Genomic DNA, 21,986 nt, shown 5'->3' on the forward strand with positions numbered 1-21,986 from the left:
TCAGGGAAGTGGAACAGCTTTGTATGCTAAGGTCATCGAGCAGGTTCATAAAGAAGAATCTTCTGGGAGTGATGACAGTTCTGGTTATTCTGGAAGTTCGGATGAAGAAGGCTCTGTTTCTGGGGATAATCACTCAGAGCCTGATGTGAAGGAAGAAGGAGATGATGATATTCAGGATCTACTGAATGAAGCTGATGAGCTTAAATGTCAAAAATCAATTCTGATTAGGAAGGCTGCTACTGCATCAAAGGAAATGGAGAAGCTATTTTCTGAAGATGGAGCTTTTTCTTTTCAAACTGCCTTTATGGCAAATGGCTCAGCCTCTTCTAGTCAGGTAAATTCTGAACCTCCTGCCCCTAGTATTTGTAACTCATGTGCTGAGATGAAGCTTGAATCAGAAAAGCTTCATAGTCATAACCAGAATTTGGTTATTGAACTGTCGGAATGCAAAGAGGCAAACATGGCTTTAACCCGGAATGAAAAAGAATTTAAATTTGTAATAGAAACATTAAAGAAAAATGTGTCCGAGGTTAACAAAGTAGTTTACCACAAGCAAGTAAGTATAAATGAATATATTAACCTTGTGGAAGAAACTAAAAACAATTAGCCATTGCCCAATGCGAACATGATGCGATCAAACAGAAATTGGATAGTTATTCTAACTCTCAATTTGTGCTTGATCACATCATCGATGTTCAACAACTAAAGGGAAATCAGAAAGGCATAGGGTATAACAAATGTCCGCCCCCCTTGATGAACAACTATACCAAGATGCCTGATGAGGAAGAAATGCCTCGGTATGAACCCAGTGTGCCTCTTGATGTTGAGGAGTTTGCTACTGGCCTTGGGTTCAAACCGGACAATTCTTCAAACACAGCCTCTAAGGAACAAGAAACTTCACCATCCATGAAGCAAAGTCCTCCAATTATCGAGGACTATGAGACATCGGATGATGAATCAGAAATGGCTGTAAGTGATCAGGATAAATCACTTAGCAAGATGAAAGGAGTAGATATTCCATGAGAAAATCACATCCTTTGTGATCCTGATACTCCTGAGGTTCCATCTGTTAAGAAGCAAGTGATTGATCCTGTCAAAGTTGATAAGACAGGTGTGTCTACTGTTAAAAGCAGCAATGTGTTGTACACTTTGGTTGGAGATAATAAAATCTACTCAAATCATGTTTTTCCAATTAAAAATGTAAATCAGTCTTTGATTGATAAAGTCTTTGAAGACAACACAAACAAGTTTTTGGGAAAAACACTTCCGGGAATTGTGGTAACACAATGTGATCCAATTCCTAAGGCTGAGATTAGAAAACGGTTTGGTAATCAAAAATCTCCAACCACTCAACAACCCACTGCTTCTAAGGGTAAACAACAACAACGAGCTCCAAAGCCAAAGGCTAAGGTTGAATCAAAAGGAGCTCGTTACACGAAGAAAGGAAAAGATGTTAAATTTGTAGCATCAAGAGGTACAGATAAAATTGAGACTTTTGAAAACAAATCAAACACTGATTTTGTACAACAAGTCAAGATTTTGAAACGTAACAGTGATAACAATTACACCCAACACACAAACGGGTGTGATGAAAGAGCAAGTACCTCAGGTTCTACAGGTTCAACATCTGCTAGTCGATCAAGTTCTCCTAAGTCTGTTGAAAGGAGAACTTGTTTCAAATGTGGAGAAATTGGGCACATTATCAGAAACTGCCCAAATGCTCCAAAGAAGAAATTTGTTGAAAAAGCTCCACCTGAAACAGTTCACCCTCAACGTCGGTCAGTTTCACCTAAACATGATAAACGAACTGTAAAAGAACAAGAAACTAAACAACGACGTAAAAACATGAAAACTGTTGAAAAAGCTCTAAAATCTGAAGTTAAAACAGTTCAAAAGGAACCAAGTGTGTCACAACCTGTAAAACCAGAATCTTCAAAAACTGGTAGGCAAAAACGAACTTGGATACCTAAGTCGGGTGACAATTCAGGGGGAGCAGTTGTTCTTGAAAATCATCAAGAGATCGAGCTCACGTTTCGTGATGCTAAGGGACGACCCAAGACCACTAAGGCTTGGGTCCCCATTCTCAACTGATGTGTTTAATTGACATGTGCAGGATGTTCTAGGAGGAACTATTAATAGTCATTGGATTGTTGATAGTGGAGCATCCAGGCACATGACTGGCGACTTACGGCTCCTATACGACGTGAGAAATATTAGAGGAGGGTATGTTGCTTTTGCGGGTGACAAAGGCGGATTTATCACTAGAGAAGGAAGTATTTCAAATGGTATGGTGTGCTTCGATAAGATCAATTATGTGAAGCAAATTGATCACAATCTTCACAGTGTGTCACAAATCTGCGATAAGAAATTCACAGTGCATTTTGATGATGCCGGCTGCTATGTGCTGAAACCTGGATTCAAAATTCCACAAGAATGGATTCTCTTATCGGCTCCGAGAGTTAATGATCTTTATATTCTCGACATGAGCCAGGCGATTACAACATCTGCACAAGTCACTTGCTTTGTCTCAAAAGCCACGGAAAAGGAGTCTATATCTTGGCACAGAAGAATGGGACATATTCACTTGAGAAAAATGAACCATTTGGTGAAAAATAATCTTGTGAATGGTGTGCCTGTGAGAAGTTTTCATCTACAAGATATCTGTGTCTCGTGCCAAAAGGGGAAGCAAACAAAGAAGTCTCACCCTTTGAAGAAAATCAACACTGTCAGCATGCCTCTCGAACGTCTTCATATGGACCTTTTTGGACCTATGAAGCACAAAACAACGTTCGGTGATGCCTATTGTTTAGTAGTTACTGATGACTACTCTAGATTTTCTTGGGTATCCTTTATGGCACACAAGAGTCAAACTCCTGGCATCCTCAAGGATCTTCTTACAATGTTGGAGAATCTTTATTCGTTGAAAGTAAAGAGGATCCGAAGCGACAATGGAACTGAATTCAAGAATCAAGTTATGGATGAGTTTTGTACTTCTAAAGGCATTCTTCATGAGTACAGTTCTCGATATACTCCACAACAAAATGGTGTCGCAGAGAGGAAGAATCGGACGATTATTGAAACTGCAAGAACAATGTTAGTAGAGTCGGAACTCCCTATTCAATTCTGGGGGGAGGCTGTATCGGCTGCATGCTACACGTTAAACAGAGTTCTTACAGTAAAGAGACATGGCAAGACTTGCTTCGAACTCCTTCATAAAAGGAAACCGGATCTTTCTTACCTTGAACCGTTTGGTGCTCCTTGTACTATGATTGAGCCGGATGGAAAATTTGGTGCAAGAGCTATCGAGGGTTTCTTCCTTGGATATGCTACTCCGAATTTTCGTGTTTGGAATCTAGCTACCAAAAAGATTGAGCTATGGAGCGAAGTTAGGGTTCAAAGGTACACGAGTCCTGTTAGGGCTCCGGGTGATCCGTGGATGTTCGATTATGATGGGCTATTTGACTCCTTCAATCTGCCAACCTTTGACGAAGAATCAGCAGCGGCTAGGATGTTGTTGGAAAGTGACAACGCTGCTGTCTCGCCTTTGGTTAGACCTATTGTTGTTGACCCTCAAGCTTCTTCGTCAGTCAACAATATGGTTCAAAATGAGGTTTATGAAGATGCTGCTGATTATAATGACTCTTCTGAAGATGATGAATATCATGATGCAGCCGAAGGATCTTCAGCTCCAGCTGCTCCTGTTCAAGGTGCTTCTGTAGATACACCTCATACGCAGAATGTAGACACTGCTGAAGGGAATGCATCCACCTCTACCCACATTCCTGGTGTGGAGCTGGTTGTTGATCTTAATCTGAATAATTTGGGTATCAATGCTCGTGTGCCAGATAATCCTGAAATGAGAATTCATGATACCCATCCCCAGCAGAACATAATAGGAGATGTCCATCGCGGTGTGCAGACGCGTAATCAGCTGAGAAACAACCGGAATGCTGGTTTGTATTCAGCCATAAGAGAATCTGGTCAACAAAATGACTGGTCCTTCGCGTGTTACGTGTCACAAGAAGAACCAAAGTCGTGGAAAGAAGCATTGAAAGACAGTGCTTGGGTTGAAGCCATGCAGGAAGAATTACAGCAATTTCACAAGCTTGGTGTATGGAAGCTTGTTGAAAAGCCTGAGAACTACAAGAAGATTGGCACTCGATGGGTCTTCAAATGCAAGAAAGACGACCGTGGAGTGGTTATTCGGAACAAAGCTCGTTTAGTCGTTCAAGGTTTTCGTCAGATTGAAGGGATCGACTACAACGAAGTCTATGCACCAGTTGCACGTCTGGAAGCTATTCGGATCTTTCTGGCTTATGCCTCATTCAAAGGATTCAAGGTTTACCAGATGGACGTCAAAAGTGCATTTTTACATGGTGTGGTTGAAGAAGAGGTGTATGTCGAACAGCCTCCAGGTTTTGAAGATCCTGTCCATCCCGATCGGGTTTGGTTGCTAAACAAAGCTCTCTATGGTCTTCATCAAGCGCCACGAGCTTGGTATGCAACCTTATCTACATATCTGCTGGAGAACGGTTTTCGAAGAGGTCTTATCGATTGTACTCTCTTCATCAAAGAACAAGATGGAGATCTTCTTCTGGTTCAGGTATATGTTGATGATATTATTTTTGGTTCTACTAATGATGCTTTGTGTAGGAATTTCGAGCGCATTATGCAGGATAAATTCGAGATGAGTGCTATGGGGGAAATGAATTTCTTCTTAGGCCTACAAGTGCAACAAACGGAGTCTGGGATATTCATCCATCAGACTAAATATGTTGGTGACATCTTGAGCCGGTTCCAGATGTCCGATGCAACGCCCATTGGTACCCCATTGCCAACTAATCACGGAATTACTCCTGACTTGAAGGGTGAACCTGTTAGCCCTTCATACTATCGCGCGATGATCGGATCCCTTATGTACCTCACAGCATCAAGGCCAGACATAATGTACCCAACGTGCCTACTCGCCAGATATCAAGTCAACCCGAAGGCCTCACATCTTGCAGCTGTCAAAAGGATTTTTCGTTATTTGAAGGCGTACCCTGACACCGGTCTGTGGTATCCTAGGGATAATAACTTTGACTTGGTCGCTTTCAGTGATTCTGATTTTGGCGGATGTAAAATCGACGGCAAATCCACAATGGCTGGATGTCAGTTTTTAGGAAATCGCCTAGTCACATGGCAGTGCAAGAAGCAGACGTGTGTAGCTACATCAACATGCGAAGCTGAATACATTGCTGCCTCAAGTTGTTGCTCCCAAGTTCTTTGGATCCAACAACAATTGCGGGACTACGGTTTTGAATTCCTAACTACTCCTATTTACGTTGATAATTCTGCTGCTTTAGATATCACTAAAAATCCTGTGCAGCATTCAAAGACCAAACACATCGAAATCAAATATCACTTCATACGTGATTGCTTTGAGAAAAGGCTAATCGATGTTGTTAAGGTCCACACCGATGACCAACGTGCCGACTTATTTACCAAAGCTTTTGACAAATCTAGATTTGACTTCTTATTATTGGTAAATGGCATTAAGGTCAAGCAAGAGTAAACCAACATCGGAAAATCATTTTTGTAAATACCTTTGTGTTTTTAAATTTATCTTAGTTTATTGATTTTAGGGGGAGTAAATCCAAAAATCGGAAAATCCAAAAACATCGAAAAATTTCAAAAACACAAAAACAATAGAAAAACAAAAATGAGTTTCCTGGAGAGCAAAAGAGAAAATGATAGTACATCAGTGGTCTATCCAAACCTCTTTAAACCTTAAATGTAAAACGATAAGCAGCTCTATATAAGATGTATCGGTAGGCTCACAATCATTTTAAAGTGTGCAGGGTGATATAAATCTTAATCGACTGAAGACCAGGTGGGAACCATTCATTGGCATATGGTCTTAGTACCGAAAGTTCGTTTGATAGATTGCCGAGGTTCTGAGATATTCGGTCTTTATGCTGCTTATCATCTGGGTATCATGGTTGATTCTATAAATAGACTAAGTCTAAGATCTTCCATGATACCATACATACGTGTACATAATACATACTGCATTCGACCTCAATAAGTGATAAACAATCACATGTCCAAACAAATAAGTGATAAAATATCACAATTATCCGGGTGTCAAGTTCGTCTCTTTGCTGTACAGAAGTACTGACCTGTTCACGGACTTGCACCTGTGCCTTCATGCATATGAAAATCAAGTTCCTCATCAATAAGTGATTATATCACATAGGGCTTGTTTTCAAATCAAAATAAGTGAGTATCTCACAGCTTATACGGTCAAACAGATGATAATCGGTATACTCACCGGTAAGATGAACTCTCGTGCATACCTTGATACGGGAATGTGTCATGATGTGGATGAACACCGGTCTGTAAGTATAAATCATACCTTAACGTATCCCCTCGCCATGATTGCATCTGATAAGTTGAGCTTAAGTGGACAACAATACCGATAATTGTTATAGGATGCTTATCTTAATGTTAACTAACTGAACAACAAGAGTGTTTTTGGCATGACCGTACACTGATATGATTCTCTTACCCTCGAAACTCGCAAAAAGAATGTTTGTATATATTTATTTATTTACTGCTTAACTTTTATTGTTTTTCTTTTAAACAGTTTCGTCGTTTGGTGCATATCAGCACGACATTAGCGGTGATGTCGTTTGATAACACTCAAAGGATTTTAAATTGTTGTCCTTTAATTTCAAAAATACCAAAAAGATTTTAGGCGTGTTTTAATATAAACTTTATAAAAGCCAAAAAGATTTTACTTCTATTTTATTTTCGATCGTACGATGTTGGAGCTCAAGTCTTCGTTACCTGAAACCTGAACGAAAACCGAATTGACTAAATCTTCATAAACGGTCGAAATTTGCAAGTTTTGAGAGTTAAATCTAAAATCGAGAAATTTATTAAACTTTCAAACTGTCGGACGGTGTTTGATTGTGATAATGGTCATGAGTGTGTCACTTGTTTATGATTAACTATATTCCAAGCAGTTGTTCTTATTACGCGTTTAGATTTCTTGCATGTGCAGATTCTAAAGGCTAGGAGAACATGGTCGATGACAAGCTTCGGGATGAAGACACAACGTGAAGGCACTCATCTGATGAAGATGATCGAGTTGCCGCTGGCCATCATCAACACCACAAGGATCTCACTTCATAAAGTTAAAGTCATTCACGAGCATAACTCAAGGGGAGCTTATGTTAAGGGGGAGTTTGTTAACACACTTCCTACATGATACGGGTAGTTTGTTGATACACTCTCTGCTTTCAAGACGTGAAGACTTTGAAGATCCTCCGACAATGAAGACTTGAAAGGACATCAGAGTTTTGGTAACTCGAAGACCAAAGACCGTCGAAGTTCGAGACGAGTCTACAACTATAGAAGATAAAGACAAAGCTACAGCCCATGGGGAGTTTGTTGGTGCACTTGTGTCTGTACTTTGTCTGTATTCGGTCTGTATGTAAACGATGTCCTAAGTTAGTCTGTTAGTTGACCAAGTCAACTATCCTCCTAGTTTGACTTGGCCAATAAGTTGTAATATGTTTGTCTGTATCGAAGGATAGCCTCGAAGGATACTGTTGATCCTTCGAGATGCTCGATAGATATGGTTCGACTGTTAGACCTCGAAGGATCATCCTTCGAGGTCCCTGCTCATCCTTCGAATGAAATGTACTCGATAGATGATCCTTCGGACCATCTATCGGATCCTTCGGGATAGACAACATGAGCTGGGTATAAATACCCATGCAGTGTGTTGAGTGAAGGCAGATGCACACAGACAAGAGACTTGAGAGCTTGAGAGCATTCTGTCCGAAACACACACACACATAGTGAGAGTTTGCAAGTTAGATTTGTAAACATTGTGCTTGTAACTGGAACCTTCATACGTATTAATACAGTGGTGTTAATCGGTGAACTCTTGTGTGTTTGTTTCTCTACTTGCTTCATCCCGGTTTGCTTACTAGCTTGGATTCCGCACTTGCTAGTGGGTTAGTATAACAAGGTTTAGGTTCGTCATCCTCCGCGAAAAGGGACCTACACTCCAGAAGGTCTTGAGAGCTTTTGCAAGATGTGAGAGTTCTTTGTTTACAACAAGTGCCTCAAGAAAGTGAATGAATAATCTGATTTAAGGTGAATTCAGATGTTATAGAGAGGTCACAATAGCCTAGGCATGCAAGGGAGCTGATTGGAGCAAAAGAGAGGTGATGAAAGCTGTAATGCACTTCAAATTCGGACCCAAAATGGTCATTTTCGCGATTTCTGCATCTGATAGGGGTTCGTGGCCCGCTTGGGCCTGTCCAGGCGGGTCGCCTGACCTGCTTAACAGCCAAACAACTTTCAAACTTGGCAGCTTTGGTCCCTGCTCTTGTACGCGATGTTTCGGCTACTTATCTTGACTCGTAAACCCCCAAACATGGTTTCTAAGAACCTTGGGACATTTACCAACATGGTAATGTCCTCAGATAACTTTGCGCTCAACCGAAAAGCCATGAAATTTGACGTTGACGCTTTTAACCCCTCAAGTACGGTTTTGGCCATAACTTTCTCATACGTTATCGAAACTTCAGGAAATTTTTACCACATATTCTAGTGAGTATATTTTAGCATTACAAGGCTTCGGGTCTGCCAAAAGTTCACTCAGAGGTATAAATTCAACATGTTGACACTTTTGGCCCCTATAGTTTGTAATTCCTCACTTTTGTGCATTTTCCGCTTCGTATGATCCATGATCCATCCGTTTAAGGTTATAAACATTATGTAGGGTTATCATAGAGTCTATTTATCCATTGTTGACGCTTTGGACCCTTACGTTCCATAGTTTTCACTGTTTGTCACTTTTGTCCCTCTAAAGTATATTTTCACATACCGGAACCTTATGACACGTGTCAAGACATTATTGGACGAAATTTTTCGAGGTGTTACAGTTGGATATCTCCTATAATGTTCTGTTGTGGATGGATATCGTGAATCCTCATTTCAGGATTTTCAGAAACACGTGAATTGATACCCAAATTGTTAAGATTAAGATCAACAACCAACTCCACACCAGGAATGTGCGTAGAGGTGGATGCATTCCCTTCAGCAGTGTCTACATTCTGCACATGAGGTGTATCAACAGAGGCACCTTGAACAGGAGCAACTGGAGCTGAAGAACCTTCTGCTGCATCATGATATTCATCATCTTCCGAAGACTCATTGTAATCAGCAGCATCTTCAAATACCTCATTTTGAACCGTATTGTTAACCGATGAAGAACCTTGTGGGTCAACAAGAACAGGTCTAACCAATGGCGAGACAGTAGCATTGTCACTTTCAAACAACATTCTAGCAGCTGCTGATTCTTCGTCAAAGGTTGGCAGATTGAAGGAGTCAAATAGTCCAACATAATCGAACATCCACGGATCACCCGGAGCCCTAACAGGACTCGTGTACCTTTGAACCCTCACCTCACTCCATAGCTCAATCTTTTTGGTAGCCAGATTCCAAACACGAAAATTCGGAGTAGCATATCCAAGGAAGAAACCCTCGATAGCTTTCGCTCCAAACTTTCCATCCGGCTCAATCATAGTACATGGAGCACCAAACGGTTCTAGGTAAGAAAGATCCAATTTCCTTTTCTGAAGGAGTTCGAAGCAAGTTTTGCCATGTCTCTTTACTGTAAGAACTCGAAGCAGTCGATATAACCTCCCCCCAGAATTGAACAGGGAGTTCCGACTCTACTAACATCGTTCTTGCAGTTTCGATTATCGTCCGATTCTTCCTCTCCGCGACACCATTTTGTTGTGGTGTATAACGAGAACTGTATTCATGAAGAATGCCTTTAGAAGTACAGAACTCATCCATAACTTGATTCTTGAATTCGGTTCCATTGTCGCTTCGGATCCTTTTCACTTTCAATGAATAGAGATTTTCCAACATTGTAAGAAGATCCTTGAGGATGCCAGGAGTTTCACTCTTGTGTGCCATGAAGGATACCCAAGAAAAACTAGAAGAATCATCTGTAACCACTAAACAATAAGCATCTCCGAATGTTGTCTTGTGCTTCATAGGTCCAAAAAGGTCCATATGAAGACGTTCGAGAGGTATGCTGACAGTGTTGATTTTCTTCAAAGGGTGAGACTTCTTTGTTTGCTTCCCTTTTTGGCACGAGACACAGATATCTTGTAAATGAAAACTTCTCACAGGCACACCATTCACAAGATTGTTTTTCACCAAATGGTTCATTTTCCTCAAGTGAATGTGCCCCATTCTTCTGTGCCAAGATATAGACTCCTTTTCTGTGGCTTTTGAGACAAAGCAAGTGACTTGTGCAGATGTTGTAATCGCTTGGTTCATGTCGAGAATATAAAGATCATTAACTCTCGGAGCCGATAAGAGAATCCATTCTTGTGGAACTTTGAACCCAGGTTTAAGCACATAACAACCGGCATCATCAAAATGCACGGTGAACTTTTTATCGCAGATTTGCGACACACTTAGAAGATTATGATCAATTTGACGAACATAATTGATCTTATCGAAGCACACAATACCATTGGAGATACTTCCCTCTCCAGTGATGTATCCGCCTTTGTCTCCCGCAAATGAGACATAGCCTCCTCTAATATTTCTCACGTCATACAGAAGCCGTAAGTCGCCAGTCATGTGCCTGGATGCTCCACTATCAACAATCCAATGACTATTAATAGTTCCTCCTGGAACACCCTGCACATGTCGGTTAAAAATCAGTTGAGGATGGGGACCCAAGCCTTAGTGGTCTTGGGTCGTCCCTGAGCATCACAAAACGTGATCTCGATTTGTTGATGATTCTCAAAAACATTAGCTCCCCCTGAACTATCACCCGCTTTAGGTTTCCAAGTTTCTTTTTGCCTACCAGATTGAGTGTTGTAAACTGTTTTTGAAGATTCTGGTTTTAATGGTTGTGACACACTTGGTTCCCTTTTAACTGTTTTAACTTCAGATTTCAAAGCTTTCTCAACAGTTTTTATGTTTTTACGTCGTAGTTTCATTTCTTGTTCCTTAATTGTTTGTTTATCATGTTTTGGTGAAACTGACCGACGTTGAGGATGAATCTTTTCAGGTGGTGCTTTCTCAACAAATTTTTCTTTTGGAGCGTTTGGGCAATTTTTGATGATATGCCCAAATTCTCCACATTTAAAGCATGTTCTCCTTTCAACGAATTTAGGAGAATTTGATTGACAATGAGATGTCGAACTCGTGGAACCTGTGGTACTAGCCTTTTCATCACACCCATTTGTATGTTGAGTGTAATTGTTATCATTGTTACGTTTCAAGATCGTGACTTGTTGCACAAAATCGGTGTTTGATTTGTTCTCAAAAGTCTCAATCTTATCAGTACCCTTAGAAGACACGAATTTGACATCTTTTGCTTTCTTTTGGAATGGAGCTCCTTTTGTTTCAGATTTCATTTTAGAGACATTAGGCTTTTGAGCTCTCTTGACTGATTGTTTACCATTAGAAGCACTAGGTTGTTGAGTGGTTGGTGATTTTTGATTACCAAACTGTTTTCTAATCTCAGCCTTAGGAATTGGATCACATTGTGTTACAACAATTCCCGGAAGTGTTTTTCCCAAAAATTTGTTTGTGTTGTCTTTAAAGACTTTATCAATCAAAGATTGATTTACATTTTTAATTGGGAAATCGTGATCTGAGTAGATTTTATCACCTCCAACCAACGTATACAACACATTACTGCTTTGAACAGTAGACACATATGTCTTATCAGCTTTGACAGAATTAATCACTTGTTTCTTAACAGATGGGACATCAGGAGTATCAGGATCACAAAGAATGTGATTCTCTCGTGGAATAACTACTCCTTTCATCTTGTTAAGTGATTTATCCTGATCACTTACATCCAATTCTGATTCATCATCCGATGTCTCATAGTCCTCGATAATTGGAGGACTTTGCTTCATGGATGCTGAAGTTTCTTGTTGCTTAGAGGATGTGTTTGAAGAATTGTCCGGTTTGAACCCTAGGCCAGTAGAAAATTCCTCAAAATTCAGAGGCACACTGGGTTCATACCGTGGCATATCTTCCTCATCAGGCATCTTGGTATAGTTATGCCTCAAAGGGGGCGGACATTTCGTATCCTATGCCTTTCTGATTTCCCTTCAGTTGTTGAACATCGATGATGTGATCAAGCACAAATCTGGAGTTAGAATAACTTTCCAATTTGATCGCATCATGCTTGCATTGGGCAATGGCTAGTTGCTTCTTGGTTTCCTCCACAATGTTAATGTACTCATTTATACTTACTTGTTTATGGTAAACCACTTTGTTCACTTCGGACACGCTTTTCTTTAATGTTTCGATTACAAATTTAAATTCTTTTTCGTTCCGAGTTAAAGCCATATTAGCCTCTTTGCATTTTGAAAGTTCAATAACCAAATTTTGATTATGACTATGAAGCTTTTCTAATTCAAGCTTCATATCTGCACATGATTTACATATACTAGGAGCAGGAGGTTCAGAATTAACCTGACTTGAAGAGGCTGAGACATTTGCCATAAAGGCAGTTTGAAAAGAAAAAGCTCCATCTTCAGAAAAGAACTTCTCCATTTCCTGAGATGCAGTAGCAGCCTTCTTGATCAGAATTGATTTCTGGCATATGAGCTCATCAGCTTCATTTAGTAGATCTTCAACATTAGCACCTCCTTCCTTCTTCACATCAGGCTCAGATTGATTATCCCCAGAAATAGAGCCTTCTTCATCAGAACTTCCAGAATAACCAGAACTGTCATCACTTTCTAAAAACTCTTCTTTATGAACATGCTTGATGTGATTGATGATCTTTGCATAGCAAGCTGTTCCACCTCCTTGATCACCTTCTCCAAACTGTACAGACCAGTCACATCCTTCATCAGCTTGAACAGTCAAAGCCCGATTGGGATTTGATGGTCCAGACTGGCTCTGATTGTTGTTGACCGCCACAATCCTCCTGTCACGGTTTTCTTGTTGGGCATTCACATTCGAAGTACTCGTCTGGTTTCTGAAAGGGTTATGATTGCCTTGTTTTGTTGGTCGAGTGCACTCACGTTTGAAGTGCCCTTTCTCGCCACAATTGAAGCATGTTACAGCGTTTATATCAAACCCGTACTTCGTATCCCTTTTGCCTTCCAACGAAGTTCTTCCAGTTCGAGCCATGAAGTCTTTTGCTCTTCTAACTGCACTAGCAAAAGCCCACTTGATATCCATCAACTCCATTTCATCCTTGTCGATCTGTTGATAATCTTCATTGGTCATATTGATGTTTCCAATTTTTGACCTGCCGCCAACCCACAATAAGCACTGACCATTGTATTAATGATTTCCATATGCTCCTTTGCTACTTCAATGCTAAATTGTGAGAGGTTTGAAGTATCGACTCTGATCGTGTTAGGGTTGTGGGGTGGGGGATTGTTGGCATAATGAGCTTGTTGGTGTGGTTGTGACTGTGGTTGTGATGGCACCGGAATGTAAGACCTTGGGTCAAATTGTGGTTGTGCCGGATTGACTTGAGGTGGAGGTTGAGGTGTTGGAATATAAGCCCTTGGATCGAAAGCCGGAGTAGTAGTTGATTGAGGAAACGGAAAGGAACTTGTGTTGGACACAAATGCAGTTTGCAGTTTTGGTTGCTGAGCTGCATTAGACCTGGCCAAGGCATCGAAGCCTGGAAGATACATTTCTGTATTCTGAGGTGCTGGAACTCGCTTAGCTTTCCTGATCTCTTCATCATTTTTATGTTCCAGCTTCTGGATGAACTCATAGATGTTAACTGTGTCTAGAGTACCCGTATGCTTCAACAACTCAATAAAAGAACTCCACTTTGGAGGTAAAGCATCAGCAAACCTGTTCACCATATCCTGTTGAGTAGCCAAAACCCCATAAGCACACATTTCACTAATCAAATGATAAAAACGTGTAGTCATATCATTAAGGGTTTCATTTTCCAAAAACTGAAAAGATTCAAATTCTTTCTTCAACAGATCATGACGAGACTTTCGAGTGGCTGCATTGCCTTCTCCTCTCGCAACCAAGGCATCCCACAATGTTTTCGTATCTTTACAGTAGGAGAATTGATGATAAATATCTTTGTTGAGTGCTTGTGTAAGTGTAGCAAAAGCCTTTTTCTCCAAATCATAAGCTTTCTTATCATCTTCGAGCATGTTAGCATAACCCGCTGAAGTGGATGCTGCAACTTCAAGATTGGTGTTAAATGCATTGATGAAAACGTCCAAAGCTCGGTACTTTGCCCTTGCACATGTGTGTGAAAGCGGCTTTTCCATGATGGAAAATCATTCATATGGTTCAACTTTGGTGGACGATTGTTGCTGCCCGTTTCACTTTCACTAATCAGAAGATTTTGAATACTCTGACTTTGATTGGATACCAATGCCCATTGACTGGCACTGATTGCTAGTTGTGGAAACATACTTTTCGCCCATGCTGCTGCGGAAGTTTGATCTTGACCGGGTTGTGGATCCATACTCCAGTCCCAAGGACTTGTACAACTCATTGTGATGAATTACTAATAAGAAACCTGAACAAACACTTGAAAACACACTGTTATGATGAACTTGCAAACCTTCTGTTGAAAACTTTCAACTTTCTTGACGAAACTGAAATAGCTCTTGACGAAACAACAGTTGACGAGACAGATCCTGTTTCTTCAAAGAAGTTTGAGGAAACAGATATGTGATTCGTCAAAGGGACCTTTGGCGAAACAGACATTGATTCGTCGAAGGGACCTTTGGCGAATTAGATTTGATTCGTCGAAGGGATCTTTGGCGAAACACTTTTCAGTTTCGTCAAAGAGACCTTTGGCGAGATGCTTTCTGTTTCGTTGACTTTGTGTTTCGTTGAGGTTGGTAAAAGTTGGTGAAAAGGTTATACCCAGCTGTCAATTCACACGATTTTCAAACCTGCTATTCCACCAACTTAGAAGTATGGTGGATAAAAGAGGTTGGTCAAACACTTTCAAAATACAAGCTACCTTATCTTTTAGATTAAAAAGTCACTTTTAATAAGAACACTTGAAGATATTATGAAGATGTGAAGAACACAATACAACCGGATGAACTGACAATTTCCAAAAACCAACTTTAACTAATAATTTCAACAAAAACCAACTTGTAAGTATGAAAAACACACAAACAAGCAAGGTTTTCACTAAAATTTTAGCAAAGTCACCAAGACAGTCAACAGTTTATGATAACCTTTTTCCAGAAAATGATAATATTTTTTTTTTGTTTTTTTTAAGAACAAGTTGCAGAGAAAAACACACAACACTTTCAAATACCAAACTATGTTTGATTTTAAACAAGGATAAGAGCCAATGCTCTGATACCACTTGTAGGTCCCTAAATCGGAGGATCGATTTTCACTACCGAATCCTTGTTTATAGCAAACAAAGTTAAGTGTGCGGAATCCACTTAACTTAGCCAATCAAACATAGAACAAGACAAACACAAGGTTAACCAAAGAAACACAATCGTTTGATTAACTGGATGAGATCTGGTAACTGATACAAACACAGTTCTTACAAGCTTCAAGGGTAAACTCTCATCTCTAAGTAAACTGTGAACTATCTGTGCCTATATATAGCAGATGGGCTGTGGTGTTTGACGAATCAGAACATGGGCCGACGAAACAGAAGTTAGCCCAGTAACAGGCCCAACAGTCAACAAATCACATTTGATTCGTTGACTACCTTGACGAAACACAAACAAAGTCAACAAGTCTGTTTCGTCGACATCTCTTTGACGAAACAGACCTGTTTCGCCAAGGCCTGCAAATTATTATCTGTTTGCTGTAAACAGACAGCAAACAGACAAGGCATAAACATCACAAATATAAATGACAGAAATACCCTTAGATGCGACATGCATTGTTTTACGACAAATACATATAAAGAGAGACAAAACACGTCGGACACAAGCGGATAGGAGGATATCCGACTTGGTCGACTGCGAATACAGACTCGATAAATAAGAAAGACCGTACAAAATACGAAATTACATACAAGACTAGTAACAGACACACAAAAAAATGCATCAATATTTTCTTTCAATTTTCTTTTTTGTTTTATAAAGAATATTCACTCTATCATTTTATTTCAACTTTTTATTACTCTATATATACTTGTTACCTTCTGTCGAATACATATATAGCGCCGTGTTGCACATTAGAAACCCTAGCTGCACGAACATACTCCTGTCATCCCCCCCTCTCAAGTCGACCAACCATCCGAAATACCACACCGCTTTCAAGATCGATGTTGACATCATTTCCGGCGAATCGTTCTGGAAAACACGACTCTCCTCCGCATGCCATAACGTTAGTTTAAGGTAATTACATGTTTGTTTCGTTTTCTGGTTCCTTCTGATCTTGAAAGGGTTTATTTGCGGATTTGAATGTTTATCTAGAGAACAAAAGGATCTGGAGATGTACAAAAAATTTATTTGAAGTTACAGTAATGTTTTTAGTGCTTACTTGATTTAACTGAGCATTGTTTTGTTAACAATTAAGAGTCAGGTTTCTGTAGAAAACACTCTAAGTACTATAAAAATCTATGTAAGCATAACGAATTTACCATAACATCTTAATTGTGTTTTCATTTTTTCTTAACTCAAGTTTTCTACTTTTGTAAAACACATCTATTAAATAAGGATGTAAGCCAGGGAACATTTGAGTGGTGGGTGATATTTCTTTGTATATATACATATGAGTGGTCGATGAGATATCTATACATTGAATCTGTATAATCATAAATGCAATCTTTCTTTGTTGGCAAATTTCTTAAAAGAAAACACAAAGATTGATGTGCTATTTATCTTTCCTGGGATCGGAGTATGAAATTTTTATTTGAATCAGATCCACTGAAGAACGTTTCATTGAATCAGGTTTCTACTTGACAAGTCCTTATTCAGAAGAATCTTCTGGATCAACACTAAGTAGCTAAAAAAGCTTATGGGTAACGGCTGCGTATGAAGATTACACTGGGGATTTACATATTCAAGGACACATTGAGGGATGGTCATAGATGGGTTGGAGGTTGCTAAAGTAATTCCAATTGACCATCCAAGAATAAGACTAAGCTCATGCACTGTCTGCAAAGTGGTTGTGGCACTTTGTGTTGCTCACCTACAAATGCTTCAGCCGTTGAGTTGGATGCACAGGTAGTTTCATGTTTGGCGTTGATTTACATGTTATTGAGTCGCACTTGTAGCAAGTTAATTGATTGCTAGTTACTGTCCGTTTTTTCTCAGGCAAGAGCCGTGTAAGGAACATTATATCTTAGAAGATTATACTGGGGATTTCCATATTCAAACACACATAGTGGCCGAGATGGTTTGCTTAGCTCATCGAAGAGACGGGGTTCTGGTCCGCAGTAAACTGTTTCCCGAGCTAGTAAGTAAAAGTCAGGTAGACCAGCTTCGGTCGTAAACTCAAAACTAGGGTCAAAATTAGCTAGCAAGTAAAACTCAGGTAGACCAGCTTCGGAAATATATAATTGCTTACTTGCTAACACGAGGCGGACTTCCGTAAAGATTACTGACAGCAATGCGATTGAACTCATTCACTGTCTGCAAAGTGATTGTAGCGTCTTTTGTTGCTCACCCACAAATGTTGCACGCGTTGATTTGGATGCTCAGGTAGCTTAAGAGATTCTATATTGCTATGGCAAAACACAATGTTACGAAGTGGTCAACGCACTGGAAGGAGTGAGTCAATGGGGGGAGAGACGGTTTGTTCAACAAGCTTGAACAATCTTCCTTCTCGTAATTGTCTTGCTACAAATGCAACCATGTTGATTGAGGCCCGATACTACGGTTTTTGTATGGAGTCAGATGCAACCAACTCTGCAAAGAAGCCGAGAGGAAAGACATGGTGAATTGGTACAGGTGTGATTGTCTGGGGCCCATTTTTCCATCTCGATACCATTGTGTCAAATGCCATGAAACATTCTTCACGAGTGTTGAATTTGAAAACCACAAGAATTCTACTTGTAAAATCAAACATGAGGTTGGTAGCAGCTTTACTGTCACCGAGTCATTGTCAGAGCCACTTTGGGGGAACACTCATCATATGATAAGGCGGCTGATGATGGACTTATTGGATATGGAAGCTGCATTACCTGATGGAGCAAGAAGACGTTCAATGGAAAGCCCCAAATGGAGGTCTGCGTGGTGTGTGTTTGTTAAATCTGCTACAATAATATACGAGGTATGATGTGTTCTTGGTTAGAGGTATATTAGATAAATTACATAAATCGTTTGTTGTCTGCTAAACTAGCGGAAGTCGTCCATCAAAGAAACTATATAAGACCAAGAAATTCCTGATTACAAGAACATCAAAGTGATCGCATCACCCGTTCCAATAAAGCCATGCCATCATGTAGATCGTGAACCATCACTTATGGCCGAGATGATTAAGCAACATTTTATCTATGATGATTATACTGGGGATTTCCATATTCAGACACACATAGTGGCCGAGATGGTTTACTTAGCTCATCGAAGAGAGTGTGTTCGATAAGCAATCATTCCCTCAAGGAGGTTTACTTAGCTCAAGGCTGTCTTCTCATGCAGTTGGCAACCTTCTTGAGGTGCATGATTTTTTCTGTTGTTTCAAAGACGTTATTGGATGGGAAGAGCAAATTACATTTGAAAAGCTTGAACAAGAGCTTCAATGTCCTTTTGCAAGACGGGGTTGCAAAATCACCAATCCTTGGTAATTCTAGAGATGTACAAAAGAATATTTGAAGTTACAGTTATGTTTTTAGTCCTTACTTGATTTAACTGAGTGTTGTATTATTAACAATTAATATTTAAGAGTCAGGTTTCTGTAAACATAACGAATTTACCAAGATATCTTCTTTGTGTTTTCATTTTATTACTCAGTTTTTGTACTTTTGTAAAACACATCTATTAAACATTAGGATATAAACCAGGGAACATATGTGTGGTGGATGATATTTTTTTTTGTATATACTTACGTATATACATATGAGTGGTGGATGATATATCTACACATAGAATCTTTTTATAATCATAAATGCAATTTTTTTTGTTGGCAAATTTCTTAAAAGAGAACATAAAGATTAATGTGCTATTTATCTTTCCTGGGATCGGAGTCTCGTATTTATTTGAATCAGATCCACTGATGAACGTTTAGTTGTCATTAGACACCAACCTTATTTACAAGAATCTTGCTGGATAAAAATCAAGTAGCTAACAAAGTTTCTGGGTATGGACTGCGTATGAAAGATTTTACATATTCAAGGACACACAGATCGAGGGATGGTCATAAATGGGTTGGAGGATGCTGAAGTAATTCCACTTGACAATCCAAGAATAAAACTAAGCTTGTGCACTTCTGCTAAGTGGTTGTGGCATTTTTTGTTGCTCACCAACAAATGCTTCAATCTTTGAGCGTTGATTTACATGTTATATAAGTCACACTTATGGCAAGTTAATTGATTGCTAATTAATGACCGTTTTCTCTCAGTTGCTGGCAAGAGCCGTGTAAGGAACACTCAGATACCGCTGCATTATGATAGAACCTAGAAATCTAACAAACGTAACTGATAGATTTAACCATTGGAAACTTAAATATTGTAAGATAGAAGGCCGGCCCGATTCGAGATGGGTTAATCTCCAGGAACAAAGGTATAGATACCCATTTTAGATAACGTAAACATTGACAATTCTCAAAGCTAGATTAAGAATGTGCATACCACCATAATTGAGATTGCATATGTTCGATTATTTGGTTATCATGGATGCTAGATCCATTATTGATTCTCGCCATTGAATTCGTGTCTATAAAGTAGGGGTGTTCAAAAAACTCGTGGCTCGCAGCTCGCTCGAAACTCGCTCGAAAAATGCATGCTCGACGGCTTGAAATCGGCTTGGTTGTAAGCGAGCCGTCTCGGCTCGGCTCGTGAGCTCGTGAGCTGACTCGATAAGGTTTACATCCTTCATTTTTTTTGTCCCACATCGCTTAGAAAACAAAAACTAAGGGAGTATCTCCCCTATAAAATAAGGTAAAGACAATGTACAAAATTAATTAACTATTTATACTTGCATATTTAGCCATATGGTTAAATTAAATGACAATTATAGTATAAAGTATAACCATGTCAACTGATATTGGCAACTGGGGAATGAGATAGCTTGTTTACTCTTGCCACAATAATTATGTTGGATTTTCTCACTTTTGTGTCTAGCACGGTGGAGGTGGAGTGATTGAGTTGGAGTTTAGTAATTAATGGAGTTGTGTATGAAAGAACCTCATATATTTTTAGGTATAAGCACATAACCTACACTGAACACGTTCACTTTTCTTCTTGTTTTAGAATTATCTATTCTAACCCATTCACTTTTATTCTAGTTTTAAAAGTTCCCATTCTTAACCTCTTAGAGATTAACTTGACTCAAAACAATCCATTGTTTTTCTGAAGCCCAATATCAACGCGAAGTCGAATGTTTGGGTCAAGATTGCCATGCATGGTTGAAAATCACATCAATAAATATCACATTTCTCTAAATTTATCTTTGGTTTTTGTTTAACCCACAACATCTCATTCTCCACCTATCACACCCGCAAAATCCAGGGTCGTCCGATTGGTATCTGTCACACCCCGACCCGCAACGGATTGGTATGGGGTAGACTGATTGCCCATAGATTATGACACTAGTACAAGTTTAGATATCTAAAGGCACCAAACGGCTTTGATTCTTTGAAAACGGCCACCACCAACGTGTTGGGGAGGTCCAAATTAGTGGGAGAGGTGGGTTTGGCTGGAAAATTCTTGCCGGATAGCCGCCACACCGCCGCAGTCGTCTGGTCGGCTCCGCCGGTTGTCAGTCATCTTAGAGAAAGAGAGCAAAGAGAGTTAAGTGAGGAGAGAGAGAGAGAGAGAGGTTGTGTGTTTGTGAGGTGTAAGTGTGTAGGTGTAAGTATTTACACCGAGGGTATGTGATGTCATGGTGATGACGGTTCGTGGCTCTTCGTGTGTCGATCTCTGGAGCGCACGACGGAGGAATGTCGCGATGTCGGTCTTGAGCCGAACCGAACCGAGCTACATCCACACAAAACTGTATCAACAAACTCCCCCTTGGATGTTGCTGGTGAAGGTTCGCTCTTCATGTTGTAGGATCTTCAAAGTCTTCATGCGTCACAGACAGGAAGTGTATCAACAAACTCCCCCTTGGATGATGCTCGTGAATCTTTTGATCTTTAGTACTTTAGATCCTTTTGGAGTTGATGAGTGGTCAGCTGCAACTCGATCATCTTCATCCTTTGATTGCATCCATGTTGTGTCTTCATTCCGAAGCTTGTCATCTAGTACGTTCTCTCTGCCTTTATCTGGTTTGGATGTCACATCTGCACATACAAGAAAGCTTAACGTGTAATGAGAACAACCGCTTGGAACATAGATAACATAAACAAACGACACACATGTGACCAACTCTCAATCGACCACCGACCGACAACAGTTTGAAAGTTGTAAAATTTGAACAATTTTAGAATTAAACTTTCAAAACTCGTTAACTTCGACCGTTTATGAAGATGCAATTGTTTTGGTTTCGATCAGGTTTCAGGTGGTAAAGACTCGAGATCCAACATCGTACAATCAAAAATAATATAGAAATAAAATCTTTTTGGTTTTTATAAAGTTTATATTAAAACACACCTAAAATCTTTTTGGTATTTTTGAATATTTCAAATTTAAAGACGGAAAATAGTAAATAAATATATACAGAGATGCAGAGAGACTGAAAGCAATAAATAAATATTTACAGACATTCTTTTTGTGAGTTTCGAGGGTAAGAGAATCATATCAGTGTACGGTCGCGCCAAAATGCTCTTGTTGTTCAATTAGTTAATATTAAGATAAGCATCCTATAACGATTATCGGTATTGTTTTCCACTTAAACTCAACTTATTAGATG

General features: G+C 39.6%; 1 long non-coding RNA gene across 1 annotated transcript; it reads left to right on the plus strand.

The window, feature by feature from the left end:
- The first annotated feature begins 16,187 nt into the window (after positions 1-16,187).
- LOC110879285 lies at positions 16,188-18,916 on the plus strand. Its single transcript, XR_004867701.1, has 3 exons — positions 16,188-16,373; positions 16,929-17,204; positions 17,295-18,916. It is a non-coding gene; the product is annotated as an uncharacterized LOC110879285 (long non-coding RNA).
- Positions 18,917-21,986: the final 3,070 nt, after the last annotated feature.

Source organism: Helianthus annuus, chromosome 9, assembly GCF_002127325.2.
Source record: "Helianthus annuus cultivar XRQ/B chromosome 9, HanXRQr2.0-SUNRISE, whole genome shotgun sequence".
Classification (NCBI taxonomy): Eukaryota; Viridiplantae; Streptophyta; class Magnoliopsida; order Asterales; family Asteraceae; genus Helianthus; species Helianthus annuus.